The following is a 23,667-nucleotide window of genomic DNA, read 5'->3' as shown; positions in this document are numbered from 1 at the left end:
TAGGCTACCATCATGGCTTTTTTGTAGCAGGAACTCCTTTGCATATTAGGGCACACCGCCCCTGATGTAGCCGGTCCTCCAAGAGCTTACAGTAGGCCCTGCACGAAGAGCCCTGCAAACTCTTGGAAGATTGGCTACATCAGAGGGGTGTGGCCTAATATGCAAAGGAGTTCCTGCTACAAAAAAAGCCCTGGCAACCATACTTAAAAAAAATAAAAAAACTTTTGCGTTTACAAATATCATTTACACAAAAATAACCATTTTCAACAGACCTCGTTGTTGTTTAGTAATAGTTTAGTGTTGCCACTTCATCAGTATTCTTAATGTCTTCTTGTTGAGCTGGACGTAATGAAGAAGCAAGTCAGTGTCTTTTTAAAAAAACAACAACATGTGCAAAGCCTTCCGTTTCATTGCTGGCCAAAACACTCTCCATGAATACTGGATACAAGCACCGAGGCTTCGTGAAGGAGCCACCCAATGTTGCAGTGTACTTTTCAATACGGAGCAAGCCAATCTGTGTAAATGATATTTGTAAATTCAAAAGGATTTTTATAAAAAAGTATGGTAGCCCTACATAAATCAGTTACGTTCACTATCTGGAGGTTGGCAACATTATATCATTGTGAGGTCTGTCTCCTCTAGCCATTGTGAGGTCTGCCCCTCCAGCTGGTAGAGCCTTCAGGCTTTCAGGCTCCACCAGCCAAAAATCCAGGAATTTCCCAACCCAGAGCTGTCAACCCTAGGGGGACAGAACTTTTGACGATGGTCTTCTCCTAGACGTTGGCCACACTTCCCTAGGCAGGGTCTAGCCTGGTTCCCCAGTGAATAGGCACAAAAGGAGATGGCCACAACCTGGGGTGCCAGGCTCCAGGTAGGGCTTGGAGACCTCCCAGAATTACAACTGATCTCCAGACTACAGATATCAGTTCTGCTGGAGGAAATGGCTGTTTTGGAGGGTGGATTCTGTGGTGTTACACCCCTCTGAGGTCCTTTCCTCCTCCCAAATCCATCCCTCTTCTGGCTCTGTCCCCAAATCTGCAGGAATTTCCCACCATGGAGTTGGCAACCCTACATCTGACCCCCAAGAAAAATTTGAAAGCCATACCATATTTTTAACCCAAAGCATTTACTTCATTCTGGCCCTGTCGTTCTGTATTTTGGAAACCAAGGCCCGACTCTGGAAAAAGTATCTTCCATGTCATACATTAGTTGATCATTTTTCTCCACTGGATCTACATGTTGCTTTAAGAAAAGCTCTTGAAGAAGACATGAAACTGCTTGTATTCGAATAGCAAGTTGGGCTCAGGGATCCTTTTCTCCTATACAGAAGCTTATCTCTTGCTCTAGAGAAGTCCTACTGGCACCTGTGGAAGACAGGAGGAAAGAACTCTTTATTCCATTTTGGTGTAGCCCTGGGACTGCCTCTTTAGAACATCACATTGGACTGAAGTTGTTTTTCATCATTCATGGACTATGACTACCGCTTCTTGCAGTTCTATATAACAATATACTTGTCATATCATTTGTAAGTTGTGTGGTGTCATTGTTTTTTGCTGTGTTTAGAGACCCTGGTGCCCTGGGTTTTGTTGGCTCCAGAAAAGCTCTGGCAGGAATTGTTATGCATTTGACAACAGATCTTTTTTGAATGCCTTTTCAAATAGGATTGTCAGCCGGTAAAGGTCCCCCCCTCCCTTTTTTAAATGAAGTAACTATTTGATTTTTAAGCGATAAAGCAATTGATCGAATCTACATGCTGATTAATCTACATGCTGATTAATCTACATGCAGATTAAGTAAAATGGATGTCCTAATGGTCACTAGAGTGAGTTTGTTATCTTAGTTATCTTAGATATCTTAGGGTGGGTTAGAGGGAGTAACAGAGAAGGAGAAGTTGATCAAGGGCTGGAATGTAACCTCCATGTGCAAAGGCTGAGCATCTCGGAATGCCACTTGCTCGATGTTAAAGCAGGGCTTTTTTGTAGAAAAAGCCCAGCAGGAACTCATTTGCATATTAGGCCACACCCCCTGATACCAAGCCAGCCAGAACTGTGTTCCTGGACGTTCTTGCTAAAAAAAAAAGAAAAAAAAAAGCCCTGTGTTAAAATAAAGCGATTGCTTTCAATTTCTCTGGAATCTTCTACATCACCTTTTTATCGCTCTCTTTATAGCTCAGGAAAGGAAACCGTGTTTCTAAGAAGGCAGATTGATATGCTGGATTTTCGGCACACATAATTTGGTCAGATATTTTATCCATAATGAGATATTCCCACAATTCAATCAACCATTGATTTGTAGATGGCTGACCCTCATTTATAATAATAATAATAATAATAATAATAATAATAATAATAATAATAATAATAATAATAATAATAATAATAATAATAATAATAATAATAATATTCTTATACCCCGCCCTCCCCCGCCAAAGGCGGGCTCAGGGCGGCTCACAGACATGGAATCCCATGATTCAGTAAAACAATACAAACAATCTCAGTACAATCAATGACAAATAAATTATATAAAATAGATAAAATAGATAAAATAGGTGCTAAAATACTTATCCATTGAGATATTCCCACAATTCAATCAACCATTGATTTGTAGACGGCTGACCCCCATTTTCCCATCAACGTGCAAACATTGTTTTGGCAGCTACAAGCATGACTAATATTAGATCCTTCCATGCTGGAAGAATTTCACTATCATCCCATAGACTGAGTAGTATTATTTCAGGACTTAGTGGGATGTTAATACCAGTTTTTATATTTTCCAATATCTTTTCCTGGAATGGCTGTTGGTTTCTCAAAAAAACCCAAACATCTTCAAGTGGGTAACTGTGTTGGTCTGAAGTTTGAGTCCCGTGGCATCTTAAAGACCATCAAAGTTCAGTTCTGGGTATAAGCTGAAGATGTGTGCATGCACACGAAAACTTACACCCAGCATTAAACTTTGTTGGTCTTAAAGATGCCTCTGGACTCAAACTTTGTTCAAAAACATCTGATTAGCTACTGTAGGAAATGGACTGCAGGACTAGACAGGTGCCAAGGTCATAGTTTGCCTCAGGTACAAAAAAACCCCTTAGGCTAACCTTGCATAGCTCACCATCCCAAGGAAATTTGGACTTGTGGGTCACTGTATCAAACTACTGCTCTACGGCATCGCGGATGAGCTTCCTCCCTTCATCAAACTCCACCCTCAAATCTCCCAGGTTGGAGCCAGCAGCCCCTCCTGCTTCCTCTATGTCACGACTCAGGGCTCTGTGAAAGCCCAGCAGGAGCTCATTTGCATATTAGGCCACAGACCCCGATGCCCAGCCAGCCGGAACTGTGCTCCTGTGCGTTCCTGCTCAACAAAAAGCTCTGTCACTACTATGCTTGGTAGATAGATCCCAGTAGGCAGCCGTGTTGGTCTGAAGCAATAGAACGAAGCAGTAGACAAGTGCACCTTTAAGACCAACTAAGTTTTATTCAGAATATAAGCTTTAGTATGCTCTTAAGCCGACTTCAGATGTCCATTCCCATATGTCTGATGAAGTCTGCTTAAGAGCATACGAAAACTTACATTCCGAATAAAACTTAGTTGGTCTTAAAGGTGCACTTGTCTACTGCTTCGTTCTACTACTATGCTTGGATCATCATGATCTTGTTGAAGGGTCCAAAACCTGAAATAGGTCCTAGTGAGGTATGTTAACAATAGAAAAGTCTTTCATCCTACCCTGCATGCCCAAGTAATGCAGCTAGATGCTGATTAATGCAGAGCCCAACTCTGGGCTCAGGAATTCCTTGAGACTGGGGACAGAAGCTAAAAGTGGGCATGCTCTGGAGAAGGGTGTGAACTCAGCAGGGATGTGATGCCATGGAGACCAACCTCCAAAGCAGCAGCTTTCTCCAGGAGAACTGATCTATGTATTCTGGAGATCAGTTGTAATTCCAGGAGAACATAAGAGAAGCCATGTTGGATCAGGCCAATGGCCCATCCAGTCCAACACTCTGTGTCACATAAGAACATAAGAGAAGCCCTGTTGGATCAGGCCAATAGCCCATCCAGTCCAACACTCTGTGTCACATAAGAACATAAGAGAAGCCATGTTGGATCAGGCCAATAGCCCATCCAGTCCAACACTCTGTGTCACATAAGAACATAAGAGAAGCCATGTTGGATCAGGCCAATGGCCCATCCAGTCCAACACTCTGTGTCACATAAGAACATAAGAGAAGCCATGTTGGATCAGGCCAATGGCCCATCCAGTCCAACACTCTGTGTCACATAAGAACATAAGAGAAGCCATGTTGGATCAGGCCAATAGCCCATCCAGTCCAACACTCTGTGTCACATAAGAACATAAGAGAAGCCATGTTGGATCAGGCCAATGGCCCATCCAGTCCAACACTCTGTGTCACATAAGAACATAAGAGAAGCCATGTTGGATCAGGCCAATGGCCCATCCAGTCCAACACTCTGTGTCACATAAGAACATAAGAGAAGCCCTGTTGGATCAGGCCAATGGCCCATCTAGTCCAACACTCTGTGTCACATAAGAACATAAGAGAAGCCCTGTTGGATCAGGCCAATGGCCCATCCAGTCCAACACTCTGTGTCACACAGTGGCCAAAAAAACCTAGGTGCCATCAGGAGGTCCACCAGGACACTAGAAGCCCTCCCACTGTTGTCCCTCCCCAAGCACCAAGAATACAGAGCTTCACTGCTCCAGACAGAGAGTTCCATCAATACCCTGTGACTAACAGCCACTGATGGACCTCTGCTCCATATGTTTATCCAATCCACTTTTGAAGCTGTCTATGATTGTAGCCGCCACCACCTCCTGTGGAAGTGAATTCCACATGTTAATCACCCTTTGGGTGAAGAAGTACTTCCTTTTATCTGTTTTAACCTGACAGCTCAGCAATTTCATTGAGAAATTCAGGCCCCACCTGGATGTTGGCAGCCCAAATCCATAGCAAGTTTTCTACAGGACTAGAAAGGTTTAAACAACTACTCACACCTCCCCTATTGGATACTTCCGCCTGAATTCCTCCATCTCACTAGGAGTTCCACCTCTTAACAGACTGCAGCTTAAAGCTTCCATTCTATATTTGGAATGACACACGATATATATATATATAAATAACCGAGGTGTTGTTAGCAGTTCTCTGGCTGTTTTACGCTGAAATCTGCACATAAAACAGAATCTAAGAAAAATAATTTGCACTCTTGCTAATTTAATTCAGCCTCCAGTCATGGCACTCTTCCCTCCAAGGGGTGTTTGAACTTTCCCAAATAACTTTTGAATGCTCCCTAACTTTCTGCATGGTGGCCTTCCTCATTTTCCCTCCCCCTGGCTCAGTGTTGAAAATTAATGAAAACTGATGACTACTGAGCAGTTAGGGTTACCAATCTCAAGGTTAGGTCTGGAGTTTTCCTGATGATGATCTCCAGATGGCAGGGATCAGTTCTCCTGGAGCAGGGGCGGCCAAACTGTGGCTCAGGAGTCACATGTGGCTCTCAAAGCCCTCCCTACCCATTAGCCAGCTTGGAGAAGGCATTTCTCTCTTTAAATCATTTCTCCAAGCCAAGCCACCAGCAGCTTGGAGAAGGTACTTAAAAGTTAAAGTTACTTTCTTTCTACTATTTACTTTCTTTCCACCTTCCTTCCACCCTCCCGGCTCTCAAACATCTGACATTCATGTCTTGCGGCTCTCAAATATCTGATATTTATTCTTTGTGGCTCTTTTATTAAGTTTGGCCACCCCTGCCCTGGAGGGTTTCAGAGGGTGGACTCTGTGGCACCCCATAGAGTTTAAGAGAAACCAAGGTACTAGAGCAGGGGTGGCCAAACTTGCTTAATATAAGAGCCACATAGAATAAATGTCAGCCGTCTGAGAGCCGCAAGACACAATTGTCAGATTTTTGAGAAGGAAGGAAGGAAAGCAAATAGACCGGGGGGGGGGGGGAGGAGGAGAGGTGGAAAGAAAGCAACTGTAACTTTAAATGCATTCTCCAAGCCAGCCAATGGGGTGGGGTGGGGGGCTTCAAGAAGTTCACAATATGTGTGAAAGAACCACATGTGGCCCCCGAGCCACAATTCGACCACCCCTGTACTAGAGTGTGGTTGTGTCTCTGCTAAGCTCCCTTCCCAGTCTCCACCATTCCCAAGCACCGCCCCCTCTCCCCCCCAAAAAATCTCCAGCATTTCCCCCAGCAACCCTACTGTATATGCTCCAAGCAGCATGGGATATTGATAGCAGTGAAGACTGAGATGCAAGGATAAAAAGAGAGAGTGGTGATGTGGACACTGACCTGCCAGAGCTCCCGAAAGCTTAAAGATGTCTGAAAGGAAATATATGGGAGTAGAGGATTTCCAAAAGTTTTCCCCTTCCTCCATGAAAATAATTTCAGAGGGTTGGTGTGTTAGTCTGAAGTAGGGTTGCCAAGTCCAATTAAAGAAAAATCTGGAGACTTTGGGGGCGGAGCCAGGAGACATTGGGGTGGAGCCAGGATACATTTGGGTGGAGCCAGGAGACATTGGGGTGGAGCCAGGAACAAGGGTGTGACAAGCATAATTGAACTCCAAGGGAGTTCTGGTCATCACATTTAAAGGGACAGCACACCTTTTTAAATGCCTTTCCTCCATAGGAAATAATTAAGGATAGGGGCACCATCTTTTGGGGCTCATAGAATTGGACCCTCTGGTCCAATTGTTTTGAAACTTGGGTGGTATTTTGAAGAGAGGCACTAGATGCTATACTAAAAATTTGGTGCCTCTACCTCAAAAAAATAGCCCCCCCGAGCCCCCAATACCCACGGATCAATTCCCTAAAGGAATCGTTCTCCATAGGGAATAATAGAGTGCCCAGTAGACATTTCCCTCTCCTCTCACACTTTCTAAAGCGGGGGGGGGGCTCCAAACCAGGGAATCCCCTGCCCCCTCCCTCTCTCTCTCACACACAAATACTTACTAGATCTTCTTCCTGCAGAAATTTACTTGCTGTGAAAACGAAAGCAAAAAAAGGGAGGGGCCGTTCTCCATGGAAACTATTACAGACCCTTTCCAATGAAGCTCTTCCTGTTTCCTGCGCAGCCTTAAAGGCACACATTTTACAAACGGATCAGTTTGCAGGTTTCTAAACCTGCAGGAGCTCTACAACTACATGGCCAGCTGGCTGGGGGCGGGGAGAAGCCTGTAAAAACGGGGAAGCCTACACGCGTGTTTTTTTCTCTCACTGGCCCAGAGCGAGTGGCACCAAAATTTGTGCCGTTTCTCCCTCCCCCCCTTCTGGATTTTTGGAGAGCGGGAGAGGAGGCTGCAAATTCGGGGGTCCCCTAGTCTGAAGTAGAACAAATTCGGGGGAAGCCTAGTCTGAAGTAGAACAGCTAGATTGGAGGCCAATCTAGTACCTCAGAGACCAACAAGATTTGGGGTGGAGTATAGGCTTTTGAGAGTCAAAATTCCTGCTATCTGGTGAAGGGAGCTCATAATCCCCCAAATTTTGTGGGTCCAAGGCAGGGGTGTCAAACATTCAACCCAGAGGCCAAATCAGGCCCCCAGAAGGCTCCCATCAGGCCCCTGAGCAACTAACTGCCATCTGCTTCCTTCTCCCTCTCTCTTGTTTCCTTCTACATAACAGCTTGTTTTGCAAGGCTTGCACAAGAGCTACAGAGCAAAGTCTCTATTTTCTCCATTGGCTGAGGCTCCTCCCTTGGGAAGGAAGGGGGGATGGGGAGCTTGCTTTGCCAGGCTCTCTCAATTGCACAGCAGAGCTACTGAGCCAAGCCTCTCTTCCTTCTATTGACTGAGGCTCCTCTCCTGGCTCCCCGGGGAGAAAGGAAAGTGACACACCTTCCTTTGTCCAGTTCCGTGGATCCCATGAGAGATACAAAGAAAGCACCTTTAAGACCAACGAGTGCAAATGTTTTAAGCATTTTTTATTTTAATTTTTTTTAAAAAATATTTTGTGTTTGTGTCCTTTATAAAGTCTATATCTCTGCTACCTAATCTTAAATAGGTACACACACGGCCCAGCCTGACATGGCCCAGCCCAACAAGGTCTTATTTATGTCAGATCTGGCCCTCATAACAGATGAATTTGACACCCCTGGTCTAAGGTATTCCTGTACTCCAATCTAGGTGCTCCCCTTCCTCCAGGGTCTCCTCACAGACCCCCAACTTATCACTGCTGATAACACCGATCAAGATGGCTGCCAGCGGCATACCTGCTGAGGAATATCATCAAAAGAACAGATGCAAATGCACTTGAAACACAGCTCATTTTAAAATGAGAACAAATCAACTGTTCAAGAAGGTATAGTGATCCACTCAAGAGAAAAATGGGTGCTAGGAACAGGTAATTTCAGCTTCCAAGCATGTTATTTGCAAGGATTGCCACTTCTCTCCCAATTCTTCCCTGCCCTGTTTTACTCAACAAAGGTGCTGTGGCTGCTGATTCATATTTCTGGAGACTACGAGGACCTGTGTGGTCTGGATATCATATTGGACTGAGATGGGGGAAACTCAAATTCAAAATGATTAGCAAACAAAATTTCTTTTCCTGCATTTTTGGATAATTTCAGGCGTGTACACCAGATGCTTCGTTTCAGATTTCTGCAGTTCTAGTCCTATTGTATTGCTTATTACATGTTGTATCATTACATTGATTTACACTGTGTGATTTGCTTCAAGTCTCAGTGAGAAAGGTGGATATAAATATAGCAAATAAATCAATTACTATATATTATTTACTATTTATCTGCTTTATAAAGAGAAGATGAAAAAGAGATTGGGTTTATACCCCACCCTTTGAAGAAGAATTGCAGATTTATACCCTGCCCTTCTCTCTGAATCAGAGTCTCAGAGCGGCTTACAATCTCCTCTATCTTCTTCCCCCACAACAGACATCCTGTGAGGGGGGTGGGGCTGAGAGGGCTCGCACAGCAGCTGCCCTTTCAAGGACAGCCTCTGCCAGAGCTATGGCTAACCCAGGGCCATTCCAGTAGGTGCAAGTGGAGGAGTGGGGAATCAAAACCGGTTCTCCCAGATAAGAGTCCCTGCACTTAACCACTACACCAAACTGGCTATCCAAAGGAGTCTCAGAGCAGTTTACAATTCTCCTTCCCCTTCCCCTCCCACCACAGACACCCTGTGAGGTAGGTGGGGTTGAGAGAGCTCTCCCAGAACTGGTCTTGAGCAGAAGAACCTTGAGAGAACTTGTGGCTGACCCAAGGTCACATCAGCAGGTGCATATGGAGGAGTGGGGAATCAAACCCGGTTCTCCCAGATAAGAGTCTGTGCACTTAACCACTACACCAAACTGGCTCTTGGAATATCAAGGATAATCCAGTAAAGCCTCTCTTTACTAAACTCTTCAGTTTAGGAAAAAAATTTAAAACAACCCCCCTAAGCCCTTAGTAATTCTTAAAGTAAACCTCCTTAAACCTTAGTAATCCTTCTGCAGCAGCAGCCCTTCTTAAACCTGCACTTAATAGTCTTACCAGGTTCCAAGAACAAACCAACACACTAAGTATGTTGACTAGTTCTCACCCAATCTGGAACATTCAAGCCAGGAGGATGATTTGTCACGCCTCTCAAAAGAGAGACTGCTAGACACAAATAAGCTAAGTATCCTTCAACCTCCTAGAAGAAAGGTTAGATCCTGGTCAGATAAATCCAAATTGATTGGAGAAGCTGGACCAGTTAACAACAGGCAAAAGATGAACTCTCCTTCCGCAAAACATTTCCATAAATAACCTCTGTTCCTAGTTCTGAACCTGGTCAACATAACCTATCGTTGCCAACTCTGGGTTGGGAAATTAGTGGAGATTTGTGGGGTGGAACCTGGGTAGGGGGTGGAGCCTGTTCACGTTTTTATTCTACCTGGGGATTCTGGGATGCACAAATACAACAGTAATGACAGAATGCAAGAGTGCAACCTACTAACCAGTTCGAAGGTCAGGGGAAAAGGAGGGTCTGAAGTTCAGGGTCCAAAACTTGGAAGCCAGGGCAGGATACAGGGTCTGGATTTCTAGCTGGAAAAATAGGCACAGGTTAAATAGGACAGGATACAAGGCAGCAAGGCAAAGTAGAATTCTGTTTGCAAAGTGAGTCAGCTCACAGAGGGGACAGCAAGCAAGTCACAAACAAAGTTACTTCTATGCCAAGTCTTGATCAGCACGTTCCTTTTACCTGCTTCCTTCTGCTGACTTATCCCAAAGCTCAGATGTTGCTTCTTCCTGGTGGATTCATCATCCTCTAGGCACAGGTCCTTGTTGCTTTCTATCAGCATCCCAATCCTGCTCCTGTAAAGACTCTTCTTCAGGTACCAACACTGATCACTCCTGTGCTATTAGGCGAGCACTGCATCTTATTTCCAAAGTTGTCAAGTGCTCCCTCCTTCTTCTGTGCTCCACTGGTTCAGGAGAACCTGGTGGAGATGGAGTCTCTGGTCTCTGCATCCTTTCTTTCATCTTCTGCCAGAATGAGCAACTTGGCTGTGGCTGGGAAGTGTTCTCACTTCTCGATTCTTCCCTTGCTGGGTCTATTTTTCAACCCAGCTGCATGGGTGGGGATTCCACCAGTGTGGGGCCTAACTCCTCTGATTCTTCCTCGAAAGAGGAGGTGACAGCTTGCTGGCCCATGACAAAGGGCTTGGGGGACTGGAGGGACCTCTATGGGGTATATTTTATTTATATTTATTTTACCAAATTTATGTCTTGCTCCTTCTCCCTCAGCTAGCAGCGTATAAAACACACCCGATAAAAACAACACAAAATTAAACTTTAATATATAAAACCATTAAAAAAATCTATCCCCATTACATTATCCACTATCAAGTAGGGTGAGATATGTGGATGGTGAAGACACAGCTGAAACAGACCAACTGCTTGGGGGACTGCAATCACCCAAAGAAAAGGAAAAGGAAAGGTCCCCTGTGCAAGCACCAATCTTTTCCGACTCTGGGGTGACGTTGCTTTCACAATGTTTTCACGGCAGACTTTTTACGAGGTGGTTTGCCATTGCCTTCCCCAGTCATCTGGGGAATATATATAATTATAAATTATATAAACTGGAATGGTTTTAAGATATGTATTTAACTATTGTATAATTTTAATGTCGTTCTTAATTATTGTATACTGTATAATGTTTTATTTGAATGTTGTTAGCCGCCCTGAGCCTGCCTAGGTGGGGAGGGCGGGATACAAATAAAATTTAATAATAATAATAATAATAATAATCTACACTTTCCCCCCAGAGAGCCGGGTACTCATTTTACCGACCTCAGATGGATGGATGGCTGAGTCAACCTGAGCCGGCTACCTGAAGCCAGTTTCTGCTGGGATCGAACTCAGCTTGTGAGCAGAGAGTTCAGACTGCAGTACTGCAGCTTTACCACTCTGCACCATGGGGCTCTTGAATCACCCAAAAGCCTCACCAAAAAGAGCAGCCTTGCATGCCCTGTGTAACTTAGAGAGGTATCACAAGGCATGCAACTGGCAGGAGGGCTTGTGGGTGGGGACATGTCGGCTGTTGGATGCACTGTGACATTGCTTTTGGAGGAAACCTGGAGATGAGGATAGGTAGTTGTAGAAATTGCTGGAAACTCTATGGTTTTGCTCTATGGTCGATAGCCAGCTTGGTGTAGTGGTTAAGTGTGTGGACTCTTATCTGGGAGAACTGGGTTTGATTCCCCACTCCTTCACTTACAGCTGCTGGAATGGCCTTGGGTTAGCCATAGCTCTCACAGGAGTTGTTCTTGAAAGGGCAGCTGCTGTGAGAGCCCTCTCAGCCCAACCAACTCACAGGGTGTCTGTTGTGGGGGGGGAAGATATAGGAAATTGTAAGCCGCTCTGAGTCTCTGATTCAGAGAGAAGGGCGGGGTATAAATCTGCAGTCTTCTTCTTCTAGCTCTAGGAATTGCCAGAAACTCTATGGTTTTACTATCGAGTTTCTAGTGTTTCCTAGAGCTACCCATCATCATGTCCGGTGCGTACACTGATGACTGGTTTTACAGAAATGTTCTCCCACTGCTGCTTGGAATGATGGCAGGCAAAGCAGATTGTGAGTGTGTGTCCTTTTGCCATAGCCATAGCGAGAGGTTTGGCAAACCCTCCCTAGGGCGGAAAGGCAGGACTGAAATATTCTAAACAAACAAATGAATATATATTTTTTGCATCCTGTGTAGCTCAGACAAATATCTGTAATGACCTTTACGCATCATGTATTAAGGAAGCAAACAAAAGAATGAAACAAAACCCTTCTCTATTTTAAAGTTTATTAACCATCCTCATGAGGTTATTGTGAGGAAAGCGTGGGAGGCTGGGAAAAGAACAATTCAGCTCCTTGGAAGAAGGGCAGGATAAAAGTGGAAGGAATGAATAAACTCATCTCAGTTGTAAACAAAGAATACATTATTAGAAGTCAACGTGAATGTAGAAATTTCTGTGTGGGGGGAGATGTTACCCAAATTGGCATATACCATGTGCAAAGGAGCCCCCTGGCTAACACGGAACAAATGCTTGTATTTGGGGCATTTCATATGTACTTGGGATCTAGCCTGTGTATGCCAAGGTCCAGATTCACACCATCACACAAAAGAACAAAGGAGAATAAGCTTCTTAAACAGAAAAGGGTTTTATTTAATTAAACGGGTCCCTGGAGCAAAGAAAGAAGACACCAATGGTAGAGTTGGAGTAACTGGATGAAACCCAACCAGTTGAAAAGATTGGGACCAGGGGATGAGTAGGGGAAGGGGTGTTGAAATACAGGAGTGATAAAAACCCAATCTTTCTGGGGATAGGGAAGTTTGAAAATAAATTATTTGTTTGTATTGTGGATAAATTATTTGTTTGTATTGTGGATAAATTATTTGTTTGTATTGTGGAAACTTTGCATTGAAAGTTTCAAAAATGTTCCATTGGGCATAATACAGTGCCCAGCAGACATTCCCCCCCCCCACTTTCTAATGACCCTGAAGTGTGGGGAGAGGGCCTCCAAACGGGGGGGGGGATCCCCTGCCCCCACCTGGGGGTTATTAACACTGCAGGAAACCACAGCTGATAGGTAATTACACACTTACATAAAGCTGCACATTACTACTTACAAACTAACTTTTACTTCATTGCAAGTCTTACATAGCCAATTGCTTACACAATCCTACAGCATTCAAAAGACAGTTGTACATTACAATTTATAAAGATACCATACTCATCCATCCAAAGATGCTACTGAAAGAAACAGTCCCAATAATCAAAGATTTCAGGTTTTCACGGCTGGTAACATCATTAGGGTTTGTAGAATCTTTCGGGATCAAGTGCCGTGTTCTACTGGAGAAAGTTTTCCTTCCAGACGTTTCGTTCTCAGCTGCGGAGAACATCCTCAGTGGCGTTGCAGCCGGAGCAGGCGCTCAGACCTTCTTGGCTGCTGTGCATTGTGTAATTGCAAAAATCCCCAGGTGATTTACACACTTACTTTATGTAAGTGTGTAATTACTCATCTGGGGAATGCATTGTGTAATTGCAAATGTAAATGCATTGTGTAATGTGCATTGTGTAATTGCAAAAATCCCCAGGTGATTTACACACTTACTTTATGTAAGTGTGTAATTACTCATCTGGGGAATGCACAGCAGCCAAGAAGTTCTGAGCGCCTGCTCCGGCTGCAACGCCACTGAGGATGTTCTCTGCAGCTGAGAACGAAACATCTGGAAGGAAAACTTTCTCCAGTAGAACACGGCACTTGATCCCGAAAGATTCTACAAACCCTAAGTCCCAATAATGTCCATGCGTGCGTAGTAGCTCAACCAATGCAAACTTCTGAGGGGAACGAACACTTCCTCGTCGCGTGAAAGGTTGGCTTCACTTTTCCATGCACTTGGGGACTCCTGGATCGGAACCCAGGAGAACTGTTGGTGCTGAATTGAGAATGCAGAGTCATTGTCATGAAATGACAATTTGGTAGCAAGGGTTCCAATTGAATTGCAGCCAGGACAAAGGGTAATGGAAACATGGAATAACCTAGGATTCATGTCGCTGCATTTATATTGAGAAGTCCCCAAGTGCATGGAAAAGCTACTACGCACACATGGACATTATTGAGACTGTTTCTTTAAATAGTGTCTTTGGATGGATTACGATATCTTTATAAATTGTAATGTACAACTGTCTTTTGAATGCTGTAGGATTATGTAAGCAATTGGATATGTAAGAATTACACTGAAGTAAAAGATACATAGATTTCCCACTAAACATACGCTGCTCTCGCTCTCCTCTTCTCCGCGGGGCTGCTGCTGGATTTCGCACAAATTGCCCTGACCATCGAGTTGCTCCGCCTCTCTTCAAGCCCTTTCTGCAGCAGGCAGGAACCTCTGAAAACCGGTTTCTGTCTGCCACAGACTTGAAAAGGGGTGAGGCAACTCGCTGGCTCAGGGCAGCTTGTGCGAAATCCAGCAGCAGTTCCGCAGGGAAAAGGAGCAATGAGACCGAAACAAGGTGAGTGGGAAATCGGTCTTCGTTTGTAAGTAGTAATGCACAGCTTTATGTAAGTGTGTAATTACTCACCTGGGGATTGGGAACCCTATTCCCATCCAATCATTAAGGTATGAGGAAAAATTGCTGGAATCTGCCTGCTGCTTATCATTCTGGAGTTCTGAGTTGTTATTTAAGAGCGATTGATCTGGGAGGAAGTTCTGAGGACGTTGGGGGGAAAGGCCCTGGAGTGAATCCTTCTTAGGTGGGGTTTTTGCACAATTGCTAGAGGAGCTGCCCTGGATTCCTTTACACCTTAGCAATTAGCATGACTGCTTGCCATTGGATATTACTTTGATTCCAGCATCATCATATGATCACCATCTTCAAGTACTTGAAGGGCTGTCATCTAGAGGATGGTGTGGAATTGTTTTCTGTGGCCCCAGAATGTAGGACCAGAACCAATGTGTTGAAATTAAATCAAAAGAGTTTCAGGCTCAACATTAGGAAGAACTTCCTGACTGTTAGAGCGGTTCCTCAGTGGAACAGGCTTCCTCGGGAGGTGGTGGGCTTTCCTTCCTCGGAGGTTTTTAAACAGAGGCTAGATGGCCATCTGACAGCAGTGAAGATCCTGTGAATTTAGGGGGAGGTATTTGTGGGTTTCCTGCATTGTTCGAGTGGGGGTTGGACTAGATGACCCTGGAGGTCTCTTCCAACTCTATGATTCTATCTATCATTTCTGTTGGCAGAGTAATTAACACAGCAATGGTGCACAACATGATTAAATAGCAGAGAACTGCTAACTTAGGAGTTAACATACTTGATAGGAAAGAGGAGACAAAGATAAGTTTCTAACTACATCTCTAGCTGAGAAAGAGGGTAAGACTGAGCATGGCACTTCTGAGAGGAAGGGAGAAATTGCCCTGAGACAAGGAATGACACTCAAAAGGACACAAAGTGCTGACCTCACTATCCATTCTAATTGTCTTCTTGCTGCCCCCTGCAGGGTCTTCTTCTTTGTATGCCTTAGGCTTTTCCAACAATTTCTAGGCCCACGCTGAGGTGTACATGTGGCAGGTGCTAGGAAGGGTACGAAAATAAAATAAGCTCTGAGGTGATTATTGATACATAGTAGGGTAGGATTAGAATTATTTAGGCAGATGGAGAGTAGAAATGGCTTACAAAGCAGCATGGGGACGCCTTAACTGGATGTGAAATATGTCTGTGGTTAGCTAGCTAGCAAAACTAATATTACAACACGTAGCTTAAAAAGGAACAGAAGTAGATGTGTTGCGACCCAAGAGAATGGATTCTCGGAGGCTGTTTACTGAACAGGAAATTGCGGTTTAGCTTATATAATGATTGCAAATAATGTTCCCATGGTATGCCATGTATGGAAAGTACCGAAAAGTCCCATTTGTATTGTGACACGTTTCCAGTTTGTGACGCATTTCCAGTTTATGATGCGCTTCCAGTTTATCTGATTTTTGCTGAGGTATAACTTTAAAACAGTATTAAAGCTGGTGTCTTGCCTGTAATTGTTATCAGACCCACAGCTTTCGGCATGAGCCACTTGGGCCTGATCCAGGTGCATGTTACTTCAGTAAAGAGAAAGCTGTTTTCCTGATCTTACCTCAGGCCTCACCTGTCAGTGAACCAACCATTAACTGCTCATTGCATAAGCTTCCTGCTACATACATGTGTACAGAAAGGGGATCAAATGTAACAAAAATGGGGGTTCCCATGGGGAGAGGGTCTCAGGGGCATTATAAATGTTTGAGACTAGGGTTGCACCCTTTCCCTTTTTAAAAATGCCTCCCTTTTGAGAGAGTCACACCGATGCCACTCTTAGCAAATTAAACTTTTGTTATGATATCTCTAAACGAGGGAAAGGATTCAGTTTCTAAATTTGTGCACATCAGGCTACTCCTAATCAGGGCCTGTAAAAAAGAAAAGAACAAAAAATTGGTATGCCTTTCTAAAACCCTGAAGAACAGAGTTAAAACCAGAAGGTGCCAAATACAGCCGTGGGGCTTAAATAAAACGGTTGCGGGAAATTTTATTTCACGGGATTCGGCTCTCTCAAGACAGATGGTCATTTCAGGCTTTCTACATTTCTAATCTTTTTCTCCGCAAAGCAAACATCCTAAATCCCAGATAATGTAGGTTTTACCCTCTCAAATGTATCCAAGAGCATTAAGGGTGGACCGGGTGATGGGGTACATATGCTAGCACAGCTGGTGAATGAAGTATTTTAAAATGACAGAGAGCTGTTTCCTCGTTGTACACGGAACCCTTGGGATGTGCAGGTGTCTCACCAACCCTCTTTTTAAAATGAAATATTTCTGCAATGGACCAGCCCTATAGCCACAGATTTTTTGAGTGCTGCGGTTGGGAGGGAGAGTATATTATTAGATCCAGTGATACAGATGGAGGCGCAGATCCCCTCTAGGCCAGCCAGGTCCAATTCAAGAAATATCTGGGGACTTTGGGGTTGGAGCCAGGAGCAAGGTTGTGACAAGCACAGTTGAACTCCAAAGGGAGTTCTGGCTATCACATTTAAGGGGACCGCACACCTTTTAAATGCCTTCCCACCGCTGGAAATAATGAAGGATAGGGGCATGTTCTTTTGGGGCTCATAGAATTGGACCCGCCGGTCCAATCCTTTTGAAACTTGGTGGGTGTTTTGGAGAGAGGCACTGGATGTTATGCTAAAAATTTGGAAAATCTACCTCAAAAGACAGCCCCCTCTCAGAGCTCCAGATACCACAGAACAATTCACCATTATACCCTGTGGGAATCAGCCTCCATAGGGAATAATGGAGTACCCAGCAGACATTTTCCCCCCTCCTGCTTTCCAATGATCCTGAGGCAGGGGGAGGGCCTCCAAACTGGAGGATCCGCTGCCCCCACCTGGGGAACACTAATCTCTTCTGGGGCACATGAGTGCTTTTTATCAGCTCCAGCTGAGATTCCAAATGTGGCCCTTCATTGAGAGGGAAGCTTTGGCAACAGTTACGTATGAGCTGATTGCATCCAGGGCAGACTACTGCAATGAGGTCTGCATGGGGCTGTCCTTGACAGCTGTTCAGAAGTTCTGAATGGAACAACAGGCAGTCGCAAGGCTGCTGGGATGCATGTGCTATAAGGACCACATTTTATCGGTTATAAAAGATCACCAGTGACCAATGCTGTCCTTCTAGTCACAGTACAAAGTACCAGGGTTTTTTTTTGTAGCAGGAACTCCTTTGTATATTAGGTTACACACCCCTGATATAGCCAATCCTCCAAGAGCTTACAGGGCTTTTAGAAGAAGAAGAATTGCAGATTTATAACCCGCCCTTCTCTCTGAATCAGAGGCTCAGAGCGGCTTACGATCTCCCATATCTTCTGCCCCCACAACAGACACCCTGTGAGGTGGGTGGGGCTGAGAAGGTTCTCACAGCAGCTGCCCTTTCAAGGACAGCCTCTGCCAGAGCTATGGCTGACCCAAGGCCATTCCAGTAGGTGCAAGTGGAGGAGTGGGGAATCAAACCTGGTTCTCTCAGATAAGAGTCCGCACACTTAACCACTACACCAAACTGGCTCTCTTTTAGTACAGGAGCTATTTTAAGCTCCAGGAGGATTGGCTACATCAGGGGTGTGTGACTTATTATGCAAAGGAGCTCCTCCAAAAAAAAAAAAAAAGTCGTGCAAGTACTAGTTATTACCTATAAAGTTATGTGCATACACCTCATATATTAGTGACAGGACTATAAAGAAGTCCTGTCATGAGTGTAGACTGTAAGGATTCTCCCCACTTTCAACTCAACCACAAGTTTTCAACAAATGCTAAACGTGTGAAGATTTTCTGATATATGAGTACATCCATTCATATCTGCATTTATTACATTCTGACTGGTTATTTATGTTTTACAATGATTTCCCCCTTTTCTTTGTTTCCCCATGTACTGTTTTACAGGATATTTTGACGTGGCAATGACTATTACCTTCCATCAAAGTTTTATTCAAGGTATGCACTTTTGTGTGCATGCACACTTCCCCTGATACGTACTTGAGGAAGTGTGTGTACACATGACAGCTCCTACCCTGAACAAAACGTTGTTACTCTTAAAGGTGCTACTGGACTCAAACTTTATTCTGCTGCTTCAGACCAACATGGATCTTTCCCACCGAATAAGGCAGTTATCTGAAACGCATTTGGTGCCTTTTTCGGAATCACATTTTTTTTTAACCAACTGCCTATGTATAGTAGAATAATTTTAATGGTGTATGTGTAATGTATACAGGCCTCAGATTCAGTGGGAGCTCACGGGAGCACAGCTCTGGAACCTTTCTGAGAGTTCCACCTCCTCCTTCTGAGAGTTCCACTTTCTCCTTCTGAGAGTTCCACCTCTTTGTCCATTGAATAGTAGGTGAAACTGCATAACTATCCCTGGATGAGCTCCACCACCTATTTTTCTACAAAATGACCGCTGAATGTATAGATAATGAAAATTCATTTAAAGTTTTTGTAAAAATCATAGGTGTTTTGAGATTTGCATAATTCACCCCTTCGGGCTATTTTTTTGTTCTGGTTAGAGGCCCTTTTCTTTTCAACCCTATTACCTATAAAGCCCTTTATGGTCTAGGACCGAGGTAACCGGGAACGAAAAGAGAGGAAGAAAAACTTAACCCAAACAAGTTGAATTAAGAAACCAAAAGGCTAATTGCCACAAATATAAGGGCCAAATATTATCAATTATAGGCTATTATTGGGCCTATATCAGTTTTTAAAAAATATAATTTGTAATAAATGCATGTATTTTGGTATATTTGATAATACGTATGTTTTTAATTGATATTATTTGGCCCTTATAGTTGTGGTAATTAACCTTTTGATTTCTTAATTCAACTTAAGGTATGAAGGGCGGGGTATAAATTCCAATATAAATAAATAAATAAATAAACTTATTTGGGTTGTTTTTCTTCCCCTCTTTTTGTTCCAGGTCACACTTGGTCTAGGACCCAGATACCTGACAGATCATCTTGTCCCACCAAGACCTGCCTGCCACTTAAGGTCATTAACAGACACACTGCTCTGTATTGGCAGACAAAAGCAGAGTCGGGTTGCCAACTGTGTGTTGGAAATTCCTGCAGATTTCAGGGGTGGAGCCTGGGGAGGCCGGAGTTTGGGAAGGGGCAGGATGTCAGTGGGGCATCATGCCATAGTGTCCACCCTCCAAAGCAGCCATTCTCTACAGGGAAATGATCTCTGTACTCTGGAGATCAGTTGTAACTCCAAGAGATCTTCAAGCCCTACCTGGAGTTTGGCAGTGGTAACCCTAAGAAATGTGTAAGCATCAGACAGGGTCTTTTCTGTTGTAGCACCCAGACTTTGGCACTTGTGTCTCCGAGGCTCTCCTGACCCCAAACTTCCAATCTTTTAGACACTCGGTGAAAATATTTTTTTGTTCTCATATGCATTTTATGATCCACCCTATGGAGATTTTAATGGGCAACTGTTCTGTCTTGGCACCTTGATGAAGGTTATTGGCTTCATTGGCATTTTACCACTGTTATTTCATTTTATGATCTGTTCTGAGCTTTTATGCTGTTCTGAGCTTTTATGCTTTATTGCGCTCCCGATTTTGTTTGATGGGTCTTTCTCTTTCCTGCGAAGGCTGCTTCCGACTCCGTTCACCTGCTGTGCTCCTGAATGGCTTTCGATCTCGCTACCTTTGCTAATTTCGGCTGGATGGTGTTCTTGCTGCTTTAATCAGCTGTTTGTAAGCAGCCTTCCACAAGCTGACGTAGGCCGTGTGGGATATACATATTTAAAGTAAAGAATAAATCATTTACATGGATTAAAAGGTGTTTTAATTCTTTAAGGGGCTGTCAGTTGCTACTAGCCCTTTCACATGTTTCGGGCACGAACACGAGAAGCTGAGGACAGCATTTCTTTGCATAGAGAAATAAAACAGAATATCGCAGGGCTTTCTCTGTAGCAGGAACTCCTTTGCCTATTAGGCCACCCCCCCCCCCCATGTAGCCAATCCTCCTGGAGCTTACAGGAGGCCCTGTACAAAGAGCCCTGTAAGCTCTTGGAGGATTGGCTACATCAGGGGTGTGTGGCCTAATATGCAAAGGAGGCCCTGCTATTAAAAAAAAAAGCCCTGAGAATATGGACTGAATATTTTCCATGTGAGGAAGGACTAATAGCTAGTTTTTAAAGCAACAACAAAACAGCTGAAAATTTAGAGGAAAGAAGCTTGAAATAGCCTCCCCCTTCCTTGCAGTTTCTCCTATGGAGTTGTCAGTTCTGGGTTGGGGCATTCCCTGAGATTTTGGGGGTGGAGCCTGAGGAGGGTGGGATTTGAGGAGGGGAGGGGCCTCAGCAGGGTACAATGCCTTTGAGTCCACCCTCCCAAAGGAGTATGGGAATAGGTTGCCATAGGGATAGGTTGCCAGAGAGTCCGCCCTCCAAAGCATCCCCTTTTCTCCAAGGGAACTGTTCTCTGTCATCCGGAGATCATCTGTAATTCTGAGAGATCTCCAAGACCCACCTGGAGCTTGGCAACCCAATCTCTTCCCCGTGGCTTCCCTTTAGGGTGTCCCCAATCAATGTTCTCTCTAAGCCATGGAGTCTTGTGAGCAAAAATTCTACCTTGTGAGCTTTTGGCATTAAAGTTGTGAGCTACTGGCATTAAAGTGCATAGAATCATAGAACCATAGAGTTGGAAGGGACCTCCAAAGTCATCTAGTCCAACCCCCTGCACAATGCAGGAAACTCACAAATACCTCCCCTTAAATTCACAGATCTTCATTGCTGTCAGATGGCCATCTAGTCTCTGTTTAAAAACCTCCAAGGAAGTAGAGCACACCACCTCCCGAGGAAGCCTGTTCCACTGAGGAACCGCTCTAACGGTCAGGAAGTTCTTCCTAGTGTTGAGCTGGAAACTCTTTTGATTTAATTTCAACCCACTGGTTCTGGTCCTAATTCCAGACCATCCTCTAGATGATAGGCCTTTAAGTGCTTGAAGATGGTGATCTTATCACCTCTCAGCTGCCTCCTCTCCAGACTAAAAATGTCCAGCTCCTTCAACCTTTCTTCATAGGACTTGACTGGATCTACAAACAGTTGTGAGACACTGCATAAATTAGTTTGCCCTGGGGCTATTTTTCCTGAGCTAATACAAAACTTTTTCCTGAGCCGGAGGCCAAAAATCTATGAGCTGGTTTATGCTAACTCAGCTTAGAGGGAAGACTGCCCCCAATATGCCCAGCGTTGTCTCCTCCCAGGGCTGTGTCTGGAGATGACAAGGTTCCTTGCAGCATCCAAGTCCTCCTGGCTAGAGCAGCTCCCAAAATGAAAGAGAGCCTGCAGTCTTCTGGAGATGGCTGAGCAACACTCACCCCCCCCCCCCGCCCCAAATGAGTCAGCCCAGATGACTTAACGAGAAGCCGTTAGCATCTCTCCGGCTGGCAGCGAATGCTCACAATTAACTAGACAGGGAAATGTATTTCATGCAATATGCATATTGTTTCCCTCTAGAAAAAAAAAGGTGTCTTTTTTTTTAAAAAAGGATCAGACCATAAAAAGGGCGAGAGATGGAGAATGCCTCTCATGCTAGCCATTAATTTCTCCTTTAATCAGGCTCTTTGCAGGGTGCTTAACAAAGAAGGATAGTCCGGACCAGTCACAAGGCCTCAAAGGGACACCGGCTGGAGGTTTCAGCTGATGGAACTGCAAGACGGATTTCATCGGGGCACTGACAAGGTGGTTTCTATAGTGGGGGGCACTTTTCAGTGTTGCACCCAAGTGCAGAGTCTAATACATGAAGAAGAAGAGATTGGATTTATACCCTTCCCTTCACTCAGAGGGCATTTTCGCACAGGGCTTACCCCGGAGCGACGTCCCTTTTCACCGCGCAGCGTCTACGCGGATTTTGCACCAACTGCTCCGTAGAGCCGCGAAGAGCCATGGCTTTTGCGTTGCAAATGTAAACTGGGTATTGGCGGTTTACATTTGCGACGCAAAAGCCGCGGCACTTCGCAGCTCTTCCTGGTTCTGCGGAGCAGTTGGTGCGAAATCCGCGCAGACGCTGCGCGGTGAAGAGGGACGTCGCTCCGGGGTAAGCCCTGTGCGAAAATGCCCAGAGTCTCCAAGTGGCTTACAATCTCATTTCCCTCCCCCTCCCCACAACAGACACCCTATGAGATAGGCAGGGCTGAGAGGGCTCTCACAGCAGCTGCCCTTTCAAGGACAGCTCTGTGAGAGCTATGGCTGACCCAACGCCATTCCAGCAGCTGCAAGTGGAGGAGTGGGGAATCAGACCCAGTTCTCGTGGCTGAAAGTCCTCTCTGCTAACCACTACACCAACCTGGCTCTGACAGTGGCAAGATATTTGGCAGCTTTAAGTCCAAAATACACATTGCATGAGAGATCCATGACTGCATCTACAAACAGTTTTGTCCACATTTTAAAACAGTGCTGACGGGGCCAACAGGGATCAGGCCATGGCACGGGGGAGGAGCAAATGAACTCCAGAACTGTTATAAGCCACAATAAAGGGGGGGGGGGTAGCTACTTGTATAGCACTTGTCCCTCCAGCCCCACATAACTAGCAGCAGCACTGTAGGAACAAAGCCCCTGGCTTAAAGAGGAAACCTCCAGAAGTCCTGTGCATCATGCTTGGGAAAAGCATGATATGGTTGCTATGCCCATGTTTTCTGGGAGCTCTACGAAAGCAGGGGGAGTGGCAGAAATAGCTGGCACTGCCCCTCATATGACTATCCAGGAATTCTCTAAATCTCTACAGTAAATACCATAGAGATAGGGACATGTACAGAGTGTGTGTGAGATGTCCTGTTATTTACTGGAGCAAGGGCAGCCAACAGAGGGTGGTGGTTGGAGTTCCCCTTCCCCCGGCAAGCCACTGACAATCCCAGAGCGTGACATCATTGTGTAGAAGTCCCCGCCTCCCAAGAAAGAGCATGTTGTGTTCCACCCAGGGCAGAATCTTTGTGTAGAAGCAACCGGCCATTGGTGACTTTGCTACACCTCTTCTGAGGCATTGCAAAGAAATGTGTTGGAAATATTAGGTGCATAAAACATATTAACGGCCAATTAAAAATAATCTTTAAAATGCCAACCCCTAAAAGCAACCCTACCCTGACCCAATATATTCCATACTAGAAGGAGAGCATAAAGAAGGCGAGATGCCCAAC

This window comes from Heteronotia binoei, chromosome 12 (assembly GCF_032191835.1).
Source record: "Heteronotia binoei isolate CCM8104 ecotype False Entrance Well chromosome 12, APGP_CSIRO_Hbin_v1, whole genome shotgun sequence".
NCBI lineage: Eukaryota > Metazoa > Chordata > Lepidosauria > Squamata > Gekkonidae > Heteronotia > Heteronotia binoei.
The sequence above is the reverse complement of the archived record's forward strand: the minus strand, read 5'-3'. Positions refer to the sequence as shown.